This window comes from Hyla sarda, chromosome 4 (genome assembly GCF_029499605.1).
Source record: "Hyla sarda isolate aHylSar1 chromosome 4, aHylSar1.hap1, whole genome shotgun sequence".
In the NCBI taxonomy this organism is placed as follows: Eukaryota; Metazoa; Chordata; class Amphibia; order Anura; family Hylidae; genus Hyla; species Hyla sarda.
In genome coordinates, this window is record NC_079192.1 from 342,509,948 (window position 1) to 342,529,606 (window position 19,659).

Here is a 19,659-nt window from a genome sequence, read left to right on the forward strand (position 1 = left end):
GTCCCGGTCCCTGCAGATTAGTCTCCGTGTGTTCTGGAGTTTCCTCTCTTCTTGGTACAGTAGGACCTTTCCCTTTTCAGCCAATCACTGGTCACAGTGGTGTCACGTGTCAAGCCAGTGATTGGCTGATGGGGAGAGGTCTTGTTCTGCAGTAATTCGCCCGGCAATTAAACCCAGTGTATTACTGCAGTACAAGAATGTGACAGGAGGGGGAGAGGAATGTGACAGGAGGGGGGGGGGGGGGGAGAGGGGAATGTGACACGGGGGGAATGTGACAGGAGGGGGGGAGAGGAATGTGACAGGAGGGGGGAGAGGAATGTGACAAGGGGGGAATGTGACAGGAGGGGGGGAGAGGAATGTGACATGGGGGTAATGTGACAGGAGGGGGGGAGAGGAATGTGACAAGGGGGGAATGTGACAGGAGGGGGGGGAGAGGAATGTGACAAGGGGGGAATGTGACAGGAGGGGGGGGGGGGGTTGGGAATGTGCTTTATTTTTGCTGCAGCCATAATCTCCAGCAAACGGAAAGCAGTTCTTTTCTCACACTCCCGCGCTTCTAAGTGGAATGAATTCTGACAGGAATCTTGTCAGAATCCGAAAGGGATTCTGCTGTGACACTATAACTCATATGCGACATTGTGCGGCACTCACATGCGACACATTAGTAAATATGTGTGAAAAGCCCTAGCTATCAGTGGAAAAAAAGAAAAAATACAACCCGGAAAACGTAGTAAATGAGGGCCATTGTGTTGTGTTTCGGGAACAATAAAACTGTACAAGTCAAATCCATTACATCAGTGGATTGGGCTATATATCTGATCTATGTCGGCTGGCATAACAACCTAGTTCAGTTTCCGGAGGCAGCACCACTGTGATTATTTAATAATATAATATAATAAACTAACAATATAATAATATAATATCCTAATAAGTTGTTGTGTTTTGTACACAACACACAAAGGTGAATAGACATCTTTTTTATGAATTCCAACCTGACACAGATTTGGTATACTATTCTAAAACTCTACTCTTTTCTTTCTATAACTTTACATTATTGTTTATTAGACAGCTGAATAAATATTCCCTACTGAGTGTGAAACCAGCTAGCAGCTATGATGCTGTTAGTTTGGGTCAGTTTGACCTGCTAATGTTCTCAAATCTGTAACCGCAGTATAAACACAGAACTGCAGGTGCGTGAGACTGTCCTAGTCTGTAATCACACATGCAGAATTCGTGGCAGTTGTTAATGTTGTTTGTTTCAGCCAGGAAAGATACAAAGCAGATGACAAATATTAGTCTTTATTTTAAGGTAAACTGCAGGTAAAATGCATGTACAGAATGGCACTAAATGAAAAATGTTTAAAAAAAAGGCCCCAAAAAAGTATAGTACAATTTGCCAACCTTATCACTGTGGATCAACTGTGGTAGTATTTGGAAGCATTGAGCAGTAATGTTAGAATACCCCTTTTTATATCACAGTTGCTTAGGATATGTTTTTCCAGCAAAATGGTGGATCCTTTTTTGAGAGCTCTTCACGGTGCGCCTCTTGAACCAAGGCAGAAGTACAAATATCCCTATGTTGAAAACAGTTTGGCACTTGCTAAACTAGAATGTGGAGTCATAAGGGAGACCTGTTCTTCACCTCCAACCCTGGAAGGAAGGTTTGGACTTTCTGCAGGATATATAGTTAGTACGGTTGAAAAAAGACATACGTCCATCAAGTTCAACCAGGGAATTGAAGGGTAGGGGTGTGGTGCGATATTGGGGAAGGGATGGGATTTCATATTTCTTCATAAACATTAATGTTATTTTGTTCCAGGAATGTATCTAACCCTGTTGTAAAGATGTTAATTTTTCCTGCTGTGACCAGTTCCTGAGGTAGACTGTTCCATAAGTTCACAGTTCTTATGGTAAAGAAGGCGTGTCTCCCCTTGAGACTAAACCTTTTCTTCTCCAGATGGAGGGAGTACCCCCTCTTCCTTTGGGGGGGGGGGGTTTAACCTGGAACTGTTTTTCTCCATATTTTTTGTATGGGCCATTAATACACTTGTATACATTTATCATATCCCCCCTTAACCCCTTAAGACCGCAGGACGTATATTTACGTCATGCGCCGGCTCCCGCGATATGAAGCGGGATCGCGCCGCGATCCTGCATCATATCGCGTCGGTCCCAATCGCGGCGATGTGCGGTATTAACCCTTTAGAAGCGGCGGTCAAAGCTGACCGCCGCTTCTAAAGTGAAACTAAAAGTGACCCGGCTGCTCAGTCGTTCTGTTCGGGACCGCCGCAGTGAAATCGCGGCGTCCCGAACAGCTGACTGGACACCGGGAGGGCCCTTACCTGCCTCCTCGGTGTCCGATTGACGAATGACTGCTCCGTGCCTTAGATCCAGGCAGGAGCAGTCAAGCGCCGATAATGCTGATCACAGGCGTGTTAATACACGCCAGTGATCAGCATAGGAGATCAGTGTGTGCAGTGTTATAGGTCCCTATGGGACCTATAACACTGCAAAAAAAAAGTAAAAAAAAAAGTGTTAATAAAGGTCATTTAACCCCTTCCCTAATAAAAGTTTGAATCACCCCCCTTTTCCCATAAAAAAAATAAAACAGTGTAAAAAAATAAATAAATAAACATATGTGGTATCGCCGCGTGCGTAAATGTCCGAACTATAAAAATATATCATTAATTAAACCGCACGGTCAATGGCGTACGCGCAAAAAAATCCAAAGTCAAAAAAAGCATATTTTGGTCACTTTTTATACCATTAAAAAAATGAATAAAAAGTGATCAAAAAGTCTGATCAAAACAAAAATCATACTGATAAAAACTTCAGATCACGGCGCATAAAATGAGTCCTCATACCGCCCTGTACATGGAAAAATAAAAAAGTTATAGGGGTCAGAAAATGAAATTTTTAAACGTATAAATTTTCCTGCATGTAGTTATGATTTTTTCCAGAAGTGCGACAAAATCAAACCTATATAAGTAGGGTATCATTTTAACCGTATGGACCTACAGAATAATGTTAAGGTGTAATTTTTACCTAAATATGCACTGCGTAGAAACGGAAGCCCCCAAAAGTTACAAAATGGTGTTTTTTTTTCGATTTTGTCGCACAATGATTTTTTTTTCTGTTTCGCCGTGCATTTTTGGGTAAAATGACTAATGTCACTGCAAAGTAGAATTGGCGACGCAAAAAATAAGCCATAATATGGATTTTTAGGTGGAAAATTGAAAGGGTTATGATTTTTAAAAGGTAAGGAGGAAAAAACGAAAGTGCAAAAACGGAAAAACCCTGAGTCCTTAAGGGGTTAAATGTCTCTTCTCAAGACTAAATAATTGTAACTCCTTTAATCGCTCCTCATAGCTAAGATGTTCCATGCCCCATATTAGTTTAGCCGCACGTCTCTGCACCCTTTCCAGCTCCACAGTGTCCCTTTTATGGACTGGTGCCCAAAAACTGAACAGCATATTCCAGGTGAGGCCATACCAATGCTTTATAAAGGGGGAGTATTATGTCCCTGTCCCTCGAGTCCATGCCTCTTTTTATACATGACAATATCCTGCCGGCCTTGGAAGCAGCAGCCTGACATTGCATGCTATTCTGTAGTCTGTGATCTACAAGTACACCCATATCCTTCTCTACCAGCGACTCTGCCAGTTTAATCCCCCCTAAGACATACGACGCATGCATGTTATTAGTACCCAGATGCATAACTTTACATTTATCCACATTGAACCTCATTTGCCAAGTGGATGCCCAGACACTTAGTCTATCCAAGTCATCTTGTAACCTATACACATCCTCTATAGACTGTATCGTGCTACAAAGCTTGGTGTCATCTGCAAAGATAGAAACAGAGCTGTTAATACCATCCTCTATATCATTGATAAATAAATTAAACAACAGCGGGCCCAGTACTGAACCTTGGGGTACACCACTAATAACCGGGGACCAATCAGAGTACGAATCATTGACCACCACTCTCTGGGTACGATCCATGAGCCAGTGTTCAATCCAGTTACAAACTAAAGTTTCCAAACCCAAAGACCTTAACTTACCTGTCAGACGTCTATGAGGGACAGTATCAAATGCTTTAGCAAAATCCAGAAACACTATATCCACAGCCATTCCTCTGTCAAGGCTTCTACTCACCTCTTCATAAAAGCAAATTAGATTGGTTTGACAACTTCTACCCTTAGTAAACCCATGCTGGCTATCACTTATAATACAACTATCCCCTATGTATTCCTGTATGTAATCCCTTATAAGTCCTTCAAACAATTTACCAACAATGCACATTAAACTTACCGGTCTATAGTTTCCTGGGGAAGACCTAGAGCCCTTTTTGAAGATTGGCACCACATTCGCCTTGCGCCAGTCCCTTGGCACAATACCAGACACCAGTGAATCTCTAAATATCATGAACAGGGGTACAGATATTACTGAACTTAGTTCTCTAAGAACTCTTGGGTGCAAACCATCTGGCCCTGGAGATTTGCTTACATTTATATTACTTAACTTACCTTGTACCATCTCTACATTAAGCCAGTTCAGTACATTACATGATGTGTTACCAGCACTGACCTGTCCAATGTCAGCTCCTTCTTCCTTAGTATATGTAGAACTAAAGAACCCATTCAGTAGCTCTGCTTTCTCTTTATCGCCTGTGACAACCTCCCCATTATCATTAATAAGGGGTCCTACATGCTCTGTCCTTGGTTTTTTTGCATTTATATATCTAAAAAAAATATTTAGGCTTAGTTTTGCTTTCTTTGGCCACCTGTCTCTCATTTAGAATTTTTGCTGTTTTTATTACAGATTTTATTAAGCTCTTTGTACTGTTTAAATGTTATAGCTGACCCATCAGATTTGTATTTTTTGAAGGCTATTTTTTTTGTTGTTTATTGCTCTTTTAACATGATTTGTCAGCCATGTAGGATTTAGTTTTAATCGTTTATATTTGTTCCCCTTTGGTATATATTTAGCTGTATAGTTATTTAGAGTTGATTTAAAGATGTCCCGTTTACCTTCTGTATCAGTATTTGAGAACACCTCCCCCCAGTCTATGTCCTGTAGTGCAGCTCTCAGCCCAGGGAAATTCGCCTTTTTAAAGTTATATGTTTTTGCCTTCCCTGCCTGTCTTTGTTTTCTACATTTTAAGTCGAAAGTAACTATATTGTGGTCGCTATTACCAAGGTTTTCCCGCACAGTTACATTAACAACCAGCTCTGCGCTGTTGGAAATGATCAGATCCAACAAGGCATCACTTCTTGTTGGGTCCTCCACAAACTGGCCAATAAAATTACCGTATTTATCGTCGTATAACACGCACTTTTTAGGCTAAAATTATTAGCCTAAAGTCTATGTGCGTGTTATACGCCGATAGACCCCCAGGAAAGGCAGGGGGAGAGAGGCCGTCGCTGCCCGCTTGTCTCCCCCTGCCTTTCCTGGGGTCTAGAGCCCTGCTGCTGGCCCTTCTCTCCCCCTGGCTATCGGCGACGTTGCCCGTTCTGTCCCCCTGACTATCGGTGCCGGCGCCCCATTGCCGGCGCCGATAGCCAGGGGGAGAGAAGCGGCGCCGACAGCCAGGGCGAGAGAAGGGGCAGCGGCACCCATTGCCGGCGCCGCTGCCCCGTTGCCTCCCCCCATCCCCGGTGGCATAATTACCTGTTGCCGGGGTCGGGTCCGCGCTGCTTCAGGCCTCCGGCGTGCGTCCCCTGCGTCGTTGCTATGCACTGCACGGCACGGCGCACTGACGTCATGCGCCGCGCCGTGCAGCTGCCCCTTCTCTCCCCCTGGCTGTCGGCGCCGCTTCTCTCCCCCTGGCTATCGGCGCCGGCAATGGGGCGCCGGCACCGATAGTCAGGGGGACAGAACGGGCAGCGGCGCCGATAGCCAGGGGGAGAGAAGGGCCGGCAGCAGGGCTCTAGACCACAGGAAAGGCAGGGGGAGAGAAGCGGGCAGCGATGGCCTCTCTCCCTTTGCCTTTTCTGTGGGTGCATCGGGGTATACACGCGCACACACGCACCCTCATTTTACCATTGATATTTGGGTAAAAAACTTTTTTTACCCAAATATCCTTGGTAAAATGAGGGTGCGTGTTATAGGCCGGTGCGTGGTATACCCCAATAAATACAGTATCCTGCAATAAATTTAGGAATTGTCACCCCTTTGTAGTTTTAGCCAACCCCGGACCCCAATCTATATCTGGATAGTTAAAATCTCCCATTATTACCACTGTACCTGCCCGGGCGGCCCTCTCTATTTGTTTATGCAGCCGACCTTCTATCTCTTCAGTGATAATAGGGGGTCTGTAGATTACACCAAATATTATTTTTTCAGTATTTCCTTCCTTTTGTAATTCTACCCACAGAGAGTACACATCCTTAAAATCATCACACACTATGGCATCGTTCACACTGACTTTCATACCACTTCTTACATACAGACAGACTCCACCACCTTTTCTGTTCATTCTATCTTTGCGAAACAATGTAAACCCTGCAGATTGACAGCCCAGTCATGCGAGGAGTCCAGCCATGTCTCAGTGACACCAACTATATCAATATGTTCCTCCGGTATCAAGGCCTCAAGCTCCCCAATTTTGTTTGCTAGGCTTCTGGCATTTGTGAACATACACTTTACATTTCCATCCTTTATGTTATTGGGGTTAATGGTATTCAAGGGTGTAAGTTTTATTTTCCTATGAAGCCTATCCCTATTAATTATTCTAACCCCTCCTTCCGCTCCACCCCCAGGTATATTACTTAGTCCCCCCTCTCTATCTACACTATCTTCCCCCTCTACGTTGTAGGTTCCCCCCCCCAGTCCCTAGTTTAAACACTCCTCCACCCTTCTAGCCATTTTCTCCCCAAGCACAGCTGCACCCTCCCCATTGAGGTGCAGCCCATCCCTACGATAGAGCCGGTAACCGACAGCGAAGTCAGCCCAGTTCTCCATGAACCCAAACCCCTCCTTCCTACACCAGCTTCTGAGCCACTTGTTTACCTCCCTAATCTCCCGCTGCCTCTCTGGTGTGGCTCGTGGTACTGGCAGTATTTCAGAAAATACTACCTTGGAGGTCCTTGCCTTAAGCTTGCGGACTAAGTGCCTGAAATCATTTTTAAGGACACTCCACCTACCTCTTAGTTGATCCTCGATGTGCCGAACTCGGGCGCCAGGCAGACAACACACTGTTCGGCGATCCAGGTCTTTGTGACAGATCGCCCTGTGTGTCCCCCTAATAATTGAGTCCCCCACCACTAGTACCTGTCTGGCCTGCCCTGCACTCCTCCCTCCCTCTATACTGGAGCAGACACCCCCCTGGTGGTCAGAGGCAGTATCCTGCTGCAGTTCTGTTGGCTCTGTAATGGCATCCCCCTAATCTGCCAAGTGGGCAAACTTGTTGGGGTGTGCCAGTTCAGAACTAGCCTCGCTGATACTTTTTCCCCACCCCGCTTTCTAACTGTAACCCAGCTAGCTGCCTGACTGTCCTGCACCTCTGTCCCACTGTCCTCCCCCACCTCTACTCCCGAGAGTGCCTGCTCAGTGAGCAGAAGACTCCTCCCCAGGTTGCAGTGGCGGATCCAGGGGGGGGGGGCAACGGGGCAATTGCCCCTCCCCGAGATTGCTGCCCCCCGCCCCCTCGAATGGTGGAGCCGAAGCTGTAAGCTTCCGCTCCACCATTCACTAACCTTGGCAGTGCACACGCTGTGAGTACACAGCGTGTGAGCTGCGGGGTCGCGATCCACTGCAGGCCGGCACGATGACGTCACATCATCGCGCCGGCGCCCGGAAATCCCGTCCCCGCGGCCAGCATACAGTAAGTAAGAAGAGTATGCTCAGGGCCCAGGGGATTTGGGGACAGAATATGTGCCACTGTTAAGGGCACTATATTGTACAGTAGGAGGGGGAGGGGGATTTAAAAACTTAGAGGGGGGGAGAGAAAGGGGAATTTTTAATGTGAGGGGCTGCAGGGCAAAGCACTGGGGGCACTATATGTGAAGACATATAATGCCCCCTGTGCTGTGCCCACACATATAAATTATATGTGTGTGTGTGTGGGGGGCACAGCACAGGGGGTATTATATGTGTGGGGCACAGCACAGGGGGCAGTATATGTGAGGGGCACAGGGGGTATTATATGTGTGGGGCACAGCACAGGGGGTATTATATGTGTGGGGTACAGCACAGGGGGCATTATATGTATGGGGCACAGCACAGGGGGCATTATATGATATAATTCCCCCTGTGCTGTGCCCCACACATAATGCTCCCTGTGCTGTGCCTCACACATATAATGCCCCCATCATGCGCCACTCATATATAATGCCCCCATCCTGTGCCCCTCATATATAATGTGCCATAATCCGCCCCTCACATAGAATGCCCCCTGTGCTGTGCCCCTCACATATAATGCTCCTGTCATGTGCCCCAAACATATAATGCCCCCTGTGCTGTGCCCCTCACATATAATGCCCCCTGAGGGGACAGGACAGGGGGCATTATATGTGAGGGGCACAGCACGGGTATATGAGGGGAACAGCACAGGGGACATTATATGTGAGGGGCACAGCACGGGGGCATTATATGTGAGGGCCGCTGCACAGGGGGCATTTTATGTGAGGGGCACAGCACAGGGGGCATTATATGTGAGGGACGCATAATGGGGGCATTATACGTGAGGGGCAAAGAACGGGGGAATTATATGTGAAGGGCACAGCACAGGGGGCAATATATGTTAGCGGCACAGGACAGAGGGCATTATTATGTGGGGGGAACAGGACGGGTCATAATTATTATATGTAGGGGCACAAGATGGGGCATTATTTCTATATGTGGAGGCACAGAGTGTTCTGCATTTCAGAAGTATATTGTAGATTATGAGGAATTTCTGGGGTGGTACGTTTTTTTATGGGCAACAACACATTTGGGTATTTTATTCAGAGGGTGCACTGCACAGCAAGTTATATTCACAGAGTGCAGTGTGTGGTAGTGTTAAATTTTGAGGGCACAGTGTGTGGTAGTATTATATTCATAGAGTGCAGTGTTTGGTAGTATTAAATTTAGAGGGCACAGTGTGGTAGTATTATATTCAGAGAGCACAGTGTGTGGTAGTATTATATTCAGAGAGTGCAGTGTGTGGTAGTATTATATTCAGAGAGTGCAGTGTGTGGTAGTATTATATTTAGAGAGTGCAGTGTATGATAGTATTATATTCAGAGGGTACGGTGTGTGATAGTATTATATTTAGAGAGTGCAGTGTGTGGCAGTATTATATTCAGAGAGTGCAGTGTGTGGTAGTATTATATTTAGAGAGTGCAGTGTATGATAGTATTATATTCAGAGGGTACGGTGTGTGGTAGTATTATATTTAGAGAGTGCAGTGTGTGGTAGTATTATATTCAGAGAGTGCAGTGTGTAGTAGTATTATATTCAGAGTGCAGTGTTTGGTAGTATTAAATTTAGAGGGCACAGTGTGGTAGTATTATATTCAGAGGGCACAGTGTGTGGTAGTATTATATTTAGAGAGTGCAGTGTGTGGTAGTATTATATTTAGAGAGTGCAGTGTGTGGTAGTATTATATTCATAGTGCAGTGTTTGGTAGTATTAAATTTAGAGGGCACAGTGTGGTAGTATTATATTCAGAGGGCACAGTGTGTGGTAGTATTATATTCAGAGGGTGCAGTGTATGATAGTATTATATTCAGAGGGTACAGTGTGTTGTTTATTCAGGGGATACAGTGTGTCAGAATTATATTCAGAGGGTGTGTGGCGGTATTGTATTAGAAGAATACAGTGTTTGGCAGTATTATAATAATTATTGTTTTCATATAGAGGATCAGAATCCGCTGACATAGAAACCATCTGGGCGTCACATTCTGCAGAGAGAAGATTTAGCTGGAACAATTCCTGGCGGTATGTACATCTGAATTAGATAAGGAAAGACTATAGAGAAGACGTCACCTGTAGTCACTGATATCATTCTGTATCCTCCTGTGTGTGTCCCATCAGAGCTGGAGTCACTTGTAAGTTCTGCAGTAATGATGGGTGAAACAACAACTCCCAGCATAACCTTACCACTGCTTAGGTCATACTGGGAGCTGTAGTTTTAAATGGTAAAAATTTCTTTAGCACTTTCCCATTCTGTGGCAATTGGTATATTTGATTATTATTCTGACATGTGAGCATGGCCAAAAAGTCTTAAACAAGGTTAGGACTGTATGATACATTTAATAATATTGTAAGTTCCGTGAGCAACATCTTGTTTTCTGTCCGCCAACACAAAATACTCTAATAGTGCCCCTCCCGAGACTCGACTCTGGATCCGCCCCTGCCAGGTTGTCAATGCATCTCAATGTTGCAAGCTGTTCCTCTAGATCCATGATCTGGGCTTCCAAATGAACAACTCGCTCACATCTCTCACAGCAGTATGCACCCTCGAACTGCTGCTCAAGGATTGTATACATCGCACAGGATGTACACCGGACTGCATATTCCAACATAGAGGCCATCTAGTTATGGGGATTTCACAAATGTATAGGCAAAAACAGACAGTCAAAATTACACTTCAAATTTTTTGTAGACCTTGTGGGTTCAGAAATTAACACTCACAGCGATCTCAACCTCCTGCTCTCAAACTCCTGTTTTTAAAACTCCTCTTTCAAGCCCCCTCTTACACAGCAACACTCAGAAAGAGCAAGCTCAGTAAGAGTCCCTAGCTAAGATTTATACACCTGTGCCCAAGCTACTCCTCCCCCTAGAGGTGGAACAGAGATATGCCCAGGTTGCAGTTTTCAGAGGAGTCACCAATTGGCAACCAGAGGCTTACGTGCCAACAGGACACCAACTAGGTGACTAGACCAGTACTGGACCAGAATTTGGGACAGTAGAGAAGTGTGGTCATAAGTCTGAGACAGTAAACAGGAAGTCCTAGGTAAGGTAACAGAAGGGCTAAGCAGAAGCAGGCATGTTAAACCAGCCATAGGTTGGGATCTGGGTGTAGAACAGCAGGTACCAGGCCGAAAATCTAAGGGATAAGGTAGAGTTCTAGAAAGAAGCTCAGGTCATACATAAGCAAGCAATATTAAACTAGATAAAAGTTAGCATCCTGTCAAAAAAGGGATGCCAATGTATACTGCAGTGAAGCACAGCAGCATGTCTGTTAACTTTAATAGTTTAAATCTTGTCAGCTAGGGGTTATGTTTCAGCCACTTTCCCCATTTACATCTTTATTATGCTGTACTCAATAGACAAGCAGATCACTTTATTGGGTCCAGCAAAATAACATGTGCGTGTAGTAGCCTGAACATGGTCACTAGCAGAGTACATTCAGGCTACTAAAGTGAATGGGCTGACTGTTGTGTCTTGTGGTACTGTATATGCTGGCAAAAAGTCTTCTTTTTGCAGAAAGTGGCAAGGCTATCTAGACTAGGAACCAATTACATTTAGTAAGCATAGGGTGTCCATGAGTTGTTGAGAGATGCTGCCAAAACATGGGAAGCTACAAGAATGTCCCTTTTCCTGAATGCTCTTCCTGGAGATAAAATCCACTCTGCAAGGTTTAAGGTATCCCTTATTGCATGGCAGAGGAGATTCTTACTCCAGTAAAGTAGGATTAGTGGATTAGTGGCATGTCTGAAGGTCCTGGAACAAAGGAGACTACACCAACATTAGGGTCTCAGAAGGAAGTCTTCTTAGTTTAGGAGAGGGGTCATTTAGACCTACCATGATTTTACTTTTCTAACTGAAGCCAAAAAGCTATTCCTGTTTGGAGGACAGGTAGAGCAGTTAAAGGGGTACTCCACTGGAAAACATTTTATTTTTAATCAACTTGTGCCAAAAAGCTAAACAGCTTTGTAAATTACTTATATTTAAAAATCTTAATCCTTCCAGTACTTATCAGTTGCTATTTTTGAATTTCTTTTCTGCCTTACTACAGTGCTCTATGTTGACACCTCTGTCCCTTTTAGGAATTGACCAGAGTAGGAGCAAATCCCCATAGCAAACCCATACTGCTCTTGACAGTTCCTGACATGGAACAATAACAAATACATAAAATAAAATAAAAATGACAAATACATAAAATCAACAAATTAAATTAAAAAATGAAAAAAATTTAAAAGAGGCACCAGAATACAACAGACATGTAGGTAAAAAGGCTGGAAGTACTGAAAAAATTAGATATGAATAAATAGTAAATGGACTATGGTTTAAGGATTGTTGCCAAAAAAAGAGGCATACACCATTATGCAATGCAAGTCCTATGTGCAAAATATCAACTTGCTGGGAACCAAATAGTGTTCAGGGCGCCAAACCTTACCAACCAAACCCTAATGAACATTTAGCTATAGAAATGCTTCCTCAGGGGGTGTGACTAACATCCCATCATCCAAACAATATATAGCTATCATCAGCCAATCATACGGTGCTCACCAAACCTCCTAAAGATAGTGAAATGTATTGCAAAATGTACCTATGATTAATGCCATATGTGCAGAGGTATCAAATGGCAAAGGCAACTGACTGATTGGTGGGCACTATGTCTATCAGGGTGGCTTCCATATGATTGGCTGATGATAGCTATATATTGTTTGGATGATGGGATGTTAGTCACGCCCTCTGAGGAAGCATTTCTATAGCGAAATGGTCGTTGGGGTTTGATAGGTAAGTTCTGACACTCTGAACACTATTTGGTTCCCGGCATGTTGATAGTTTGCACATAGGACTTGTGTTGCATTATGGTGTATGCCTCTTTTCTTGGCAACAATCCTTAAACCATAGTCCATTTACTATTTATTCATATCTAATTTTTTCAGTACTTCCAGCCTTTTTACCTACCTGTCTGTTGTATTTTAATGCCTCTTTTCCTTTTTTTCTTTTTTTCATTTCGTTTGTTGATTTTATGTATTTGTCATTTTTCCAATAAAGTTGTTTTATTTTATCAATCTCCTTTTGGTGTTGTGTGCACTAATTGGTTTTCTAGTCTGTGTTGTCAGTTCCTGACATGGACATAGGTGTCAGCAGAGAGTACAGGGGTCAGACAGAAAGAAAATTTAAAAAAAGAAAAGAACTTCCTTTGGAATTAATACGATTTTTATATAGAAGTAATTTACAAATTTGTTTACCTTTCTGGCACCAGTTGATTTAAATAAAAATGTTTTCCAGTGGAGTACCGCTTTAAGATATAGATGACCCCCATGACTTCAGGACAGACACAGGCTTTGATAATCTCGGACCACTCCTGGACCGAGTAATATTTTTAAGTTGTTAACCAGTAATAAATGGTTCCCGTCCCCTTGGTGCACCTTTCTGCCTGCCCAGCTGGACCCTGTAATGCAGATCCCTTCATAAAAATTAATCTTCTTTTCTCAAGGAGGTTGGCGATACATGTTGTGAACTCCGGGAAGCGACAGCGTGTTGAAGAGAAGCAGATTAATATATTCAAAAGGGACTGCATTACAAGGACCTGCCGGGGGGACAGAATGGTGCATAAAGGGTCTGGGAATGATCCCCAGCACTCCAAGAAGATCATTGTCATATTCAGATTTTTCTATTTATCTCAATAGATTTGAAAAATGTAATCTGCATTACAATCAGCATTACCCACACTATTACCCTATAACCCAATTTACCCCTTTTAAAGTACCGTATTTTTCGTCCTATAGGACGCACCGGCAATTTATAGGTGCAAAATCTAAAAAAATAAAAATTTTGAACCCAATAGTGGTCTTCAACCTGCGGACCTCCAGATGTTGCAAAACTACAACTCCCATGCTGGGAGTTGTAGTTTTGCAACATCTGGAGGTCCGCAGATTGAAGACCACTGCATAGGAGGTAATACTCACGTGTCCCTGCCGCTCAAGACCCGTCACCGCTGCCCTGGATGTCGCTCCATCGCTGTCGCCGTGTCCCCGTCGCTCCGGAATGTCTCTGCTGCTGGCTGGGTATCCTTGCTCTCCGTCGCCGCCATCACGTCGTTACGCACGCCGATGCACGTATGTGATGACGTGGAAGGAGAGCGCCGGCCATACAGGGGATCCCTGAATGGAGAAGACACCGTGGAGGCAGGTAAGGTCCCACCCAGTGTCCTGTAAGCACTAACCCGGCTATTCAGTTGGGCTGTTCGGGACCGCCGAGGTGAAATCGCGGCGGTCCCGAACAGCCCGACTGAACAGCCGGGTTAGTGTCACTTTCCCTTCAGACGCGGCGGTCAGCTTTGATTGCCGCGTCTGAAGGGTTAATACAGGGCATCACCGCGATCGGTGATGTCCTGTATTAGCCCCGGGTCCAGGCCGTTGATGGCCGCAGGGACCGCTGCAATAGGTGTGTATTCGCTGTATAAGACTCACCGACTTTTTCCCCCCAGTTTTCGGGAACAAAAAGTGCGTCTTATACGGGAAAAATACGGTAACTTTCATGTGACCATGCTTGGCAGGCCCTCAAGACATGGTAAGAAAACTGTTCAAACATGTGTATGCATAGTAGTTGCAGTTCCACCTCAGTCAGAGGGCGACAACCTAGCACAAGAGCTACTTTGCAGGTAGGAAAATATCTTGTTTAAGATTCTGCATCACACAGGGAGAGACAACAAAATATCAGACTTCCCAGAGAAGAACACAGCATGGGTATTTGGAGAAAACGAAAGAGAGCTCCAAGCTAGTCTGCATCAAATAGACTGAAGAAAACATGCAACAGGTTTATAAAACCGCTAACATAGAGAGAAATACAGACATGAGCTATTACAGAATAGCGCCTGAAGCTGGGCTAAAACCTAGTGCTTTCATATTTGTAGGTATTACAGAGACTGTTTACATTGTTATATTGCTCATATTGCTCTTATTATAAACACAATAGGGGGATTTTCAAAAACTTTAGTGCCACTTTTTATGCTTTAGCTGTACATTTGCTTAAAATTTGGTGCACACTATTAGTGCCACATATTTAGATATTTAGTAACCAATTTAGCACCTAGTTAACCATTTTTTAAGGGGACGTGGTTAGGCTTTTTGTTTGCTATTAGCACCTGATTCTCAATGGTTTAGAAGAAGTTTCTAGTGCACAAAGTGTCACAGGTAATACCAAGTATACCTGATATTAAATCATGATGTGCTATTTACCCCAAATTTTCAAAAGACCAAACACACTTCTAAAAATAAGGCACAGTTAACACTCTTTGAGACACAAAATAAAGAGCTCTAATAACACAAGTCATTGAATACCCCCCCCCCCAATGCTTCCTGAAATAACCTGAACCTGACAAAAGTAATAATGAGTAAACATATAATAAAAATGTACTGTGTAGAATCAGAAATTGCGTTTGAATTGTTGTTCAACAAAAACATTTTAAAAAACAAAATAATGAAAATGGCCTTGACAAAAATGATGGTCCCCTAGAGAAGATAGGAAATAATTTGACAATAGGGACAAGTTATAATACGATGTTTCCTGCAATTAGCCTATTTCACAGGTGTAACGTATAGTGTTCTGTTTGGTATCATGGAACATGGACTGTAGAAAGCAAAGGAGAGAGTTGTCTCAGGAGCTTACAAAGTAAATAAAAGGTAAAGTCTATAGGACCATCTTCAAGCGGCTTGATGTTCCTGTGACTACAGTTGCACATATTATTCAGAAGTTTAAAGAGGTACTCCGGTGAATTTATAATTTTTTTTAAATCAACTGGTGCCAGAAAGTTAAACAGATTTGTAAATGAATTTTAAAGAAAAAGAAAAAGAATAAGTGCAGCTCACAATTAATACACTAATCCGAGGTTAGATTGGGTAGGCACCTATACCCTAGGTGCAAAAGGAAAAAGTTTCTATAGCAAAAATATTTACCCAAAACCTCAAGGAAAGGGTATATAAAATGATAATGAATGGAATAGACCGTGCTTCAATTAACAGTAATATTTATTATAATATCACATCAATTATATAAAAAAGATTAAGATGATCCCCTCACAGGGCCCTATGGGGGGATCGAACAATAAAATAAAATACACTAAAATAATTCCTGACGCCTCTATTGTGCGTTCATATAGCAGATAAAAATATATCTTAGCAATATATGATTCCTTGTAAGGGTGTGAGTGTAATAAATCACAAAAAACTGTACTTTCAAAGAGGATGAATGGTAATTAGTAAGAATGGCAGTTGTTATGGAACAGTGTTGCAATATTATCCTTCTGGTATAAAAATATATCAGGATTGCGGTATTCACCAAAAGCAGAGATGTTAAAAGTTCAGATGTTAAAAGTTCCAGCAGAGTTAGATGTAGTAAAAGTCTGTGGACTAGAATGCCAGTATTAGTCTGCGCTGGCAGGCACTGACTAGAGGTATTACCGGTGGTAGTGGCAGCTGGTCCGGACAGCACCGGACCCGTTATGTAAAGCTGGCCGTCTGTATTACAGGATTGTAAAAGCGCTTTAGGGGTAGAAATGATGCGCTCACCGGTATCTGAAGTTTAGGCAGTCCACGTTAATGTCCGATCGGGGCAAGGGCTGTTTGCCGGTTCTCTGATGCACTCCAGTAGTCGGCCTCGTGGAGTTGGCGTGTGACGTCACTGGGAGCTCTGCTGGAACAACGGCCTCACCGGAGTGGAGATGGAAATGGAATAGGAGCCGTAGATGTTGACCGCAAAGATCCTCTGCAAGGTGTATTAGATAAAACTGCAACTGCCAGGTATAAAGTCGCACATAAGGATGGCATCTGCTTCCTAGACGCGTTTCAGGGTACTGAAATGTCGATCCTTTCTTCAGTAGGAATATACTGAAGAAAGGGTCTACATTTCAGTATCCTGAAACGCGTCTAGGAAGCAGATGCCATCCTTATGTGCAACTTTATACCCGGCAGTTGCAGTCTTGTTTTTGCCCGGAATACCCCTTTAAGCATACAAAGAAAAGAACACAGTACCTACTGTGAAGCATGGATGAGGCTTGGGAATGTTTTGGGGCTGCTTTGTTGCATCTGGCACAGGGTGTCTTGAATCTGTACAGAGTACGATGAAATCACAAGACTCTCAAGGTATTCTGGTGTGAAATGTGCTGCCCAGTGTCAGGAAGCTGGGTCTCAGTTGCAGGTCATGGATCATTCTACAGGATAATGACCAAATCACAGCTAAAATGCCTAAGCATGGCTAACAGCAAAACATTGGGCCATTCTGAAGTGACCTTCTATGAGCCCTGATCCAACATCTGTGGAAGGAGCTAAAGCAGGGTGTCTGGAGAAAGCACCCTTCAAACCTGACACAGTACTTTGCTTATAAGGAGTGGGCCGAGATACCTGGAGACAAGTGCAGAATTTTTGAGAGTTATGGAAATCTCGTGCGTGTCATTGCTATTCATTACAGTGAAAGTAAGTTAACTGCAACATCTATCTATTTGTCCCCCATCCACCTGCACCCAGGTAAAGCGTCACATCCACACCCAGCCATCCACGTATTAAAGAAAACAAGATTCAGCAGACAAGGACACCTATTTTGATTGCGCTGTGGTCCATTTTTGATGCTCATGTGTATCTTCATCAGTGGCCAGGGAGTCTATTGCTTTTATTGGGTGCCAAGGTTTGTATAATAGCTATCTATCTAGCATGTGCTGTTTCCTATTACTACAACTCCTTGGAGGAAAGAGAAAATGTTCTTAGCTCACCTGGTGTGTGCAACCTCTTGAGGCACTGGAAAAAAAACTTGTATGGATGCCAGCACTTGTAGTAAAAGGAAAAAGATTTATTGAAAAGTCCTTTAAAATTCCATTTCACGGACAGCACACACAGCAAATGGATATATAATAATGAAAAGCACAGGAGAAGTCCTCATGGCACAAGACTTAGCCTAGACAGAGCCTAGACAGACTAGTATGAGCCTAGACAGACTAAAGGTCTGTCGACCTGAAACACGTCAGTGTTGTGCCATGAGGACTTCTCCTGTGCTTTTCATTATATATATATATATATATATATATATATATATATATATATATATATACATACATACATTTGCTGTGTCTGCTATCCTTGATTTTTAAAGGACTTTTCAATAAATGGAGTCCAGTTTTTGTTCCAACTCCTTGGAGGGGTTAATTCCAGACATTGGAGCCCATTGATTCATAAGGTTTCTCCAATATTGTGAATGGATGAAACTTGCCCAGATGGGAAAGCCCCCTGTTTAGGTATGAGATGTTTGCCAGAGTTATTCTCTGAGTGTTAAAACTTCTAAGTCTCTATCTGTAGTGTAGGGGATCACTTTAGTATGTATATAGTGTATTATAGTGTCATTTTCTGGGGGTTGAAGGAAAAAGACTTCCTTTACTGCCTACAGCTCAGCTTGCTGTGACCTAATATTTGACCTGATTGATGGATAGTCACTTGCATGTAGCACAGCAATGGGCAGGGACGGCTCTTGCCATAAGAAAAATAGGCCGCTGCCTAGAGCGTCCTCTTGATGAGGGTGCAGCCTGTGGTCATAGTTTTCTTTGTGAAATCGGCAGTGCTGCGCTTGCTATTCTATCCGTCCATCAGGAGTTATTACAGAAATTATTACTTTGTATATGATGTGATAGCACTGTGCTCCTGAAGGCTGGATAGAGGAGCCATGCTGCTCCACTATTATCCATGGCTTGAGTCCTGCAGGACTCGAGCCTAGAATTCTGCACACCCTTCCATCCTCCTCCTTCTCCAGCCAGGCCGACTAAATACTGAAGGTGAAGCTCCTTTGCTGATGCCACCATCATGTGACCAGTTAAATTTTGGGAGTGGAGGACCTTTGGTGATGCTGTGGAGGAGGCAGGGCTGAGCTGTAGTGGAGGTCACATGAATCCTGCACAGTCACTGCTGTTGTGCTGTGTGTGAAGAAATCTGCACCTTAGTGTCACCCTAGTAGTAAGGTAATTACATGTGGAGGAGGTTTGCTACAGTGTATCACCACAGTAGTCAAGTGATTATATGAGGAGGGAGTTTGTTACAGTGTGTCACCCCAGTAGTAAGGTAATTACATGAAGAGGTGGTTTGCTACAGTTTGTCACCCCCCAGTAGTAAGATAATTATTTGAAGAGTGGGTTTGTTACTGTGTTAACCCAGTAGTAAAGTGGGGCATGTCAAAGGGCAGGGCCAATGGGGGGGGGGGGGGGGGGTCAAGGCAGCAGCACAATTAGCTTTTGCCTAGGGTGGCAAAAATCCTTGCACCAACCTTGGCAATGGGACAACCCAGACTGTATAGGGTATCAGTGATGCTTTTGTATTCCATATACACAGATAATACATTATGCATCAGTAGACCCTGATGCTTCATGAGATCATTGATACATTCAGCTTGTACACACATATTTAAATATACATAAAAAGCAAGTCACATTACTGATGGGCATTATTTGCAATGTCAATAATGTGACTTGCCAAGAACAGGCATAGACATGAGTTGGCTTCCCAAATTTTGCCTGAGGAGGAAGCACACAACACTGCCCCACCTGTTTAACTCTATCTTCCTATAACCATTTCCCCCTCCCCTCACCCACCCATTGACAGCAATAACAAATATATATATATATATATATATATATATATATATATATATTGTAAGGATTTCGCTCTGGGGTTAGCTCTGGCATCGTCCTTGACACAGCCAAAGGACACGTTTCTACTTCATTCAGCAGGCAAACAGTTC

General features: G+C 43.6%; 1 protein-coding gene across 4 annotated transcripts in view; it reads left to right on the forward strand.

The window, feature by feature from the left end:
* KCNIP1 (potassium voltage-gated channel interacting protein 1) overlaps positions 1 to 19,659 on the forward strand; it is a 348,616-nt gene that overhangs the window by 56,804 nt on the left and 272,153 nt on the right. Inside the window, exon 1 of one of the 4 annotated variants that reach the window (XM_056516528.1) lies at positions 9,902 to 9,924. The exons of the other annotated variants lie outside the window; for them this stretch is intronic. The gene's annotated coding sequence lies outside the window, so the exon portion shown is untranslated. Of the gene's footprint in view, positions 1 to 9,901; positions 9,925 to 19,659 lie in introns of those variants that run through there. 4 annotated transcript variants of the gene reach the window in all.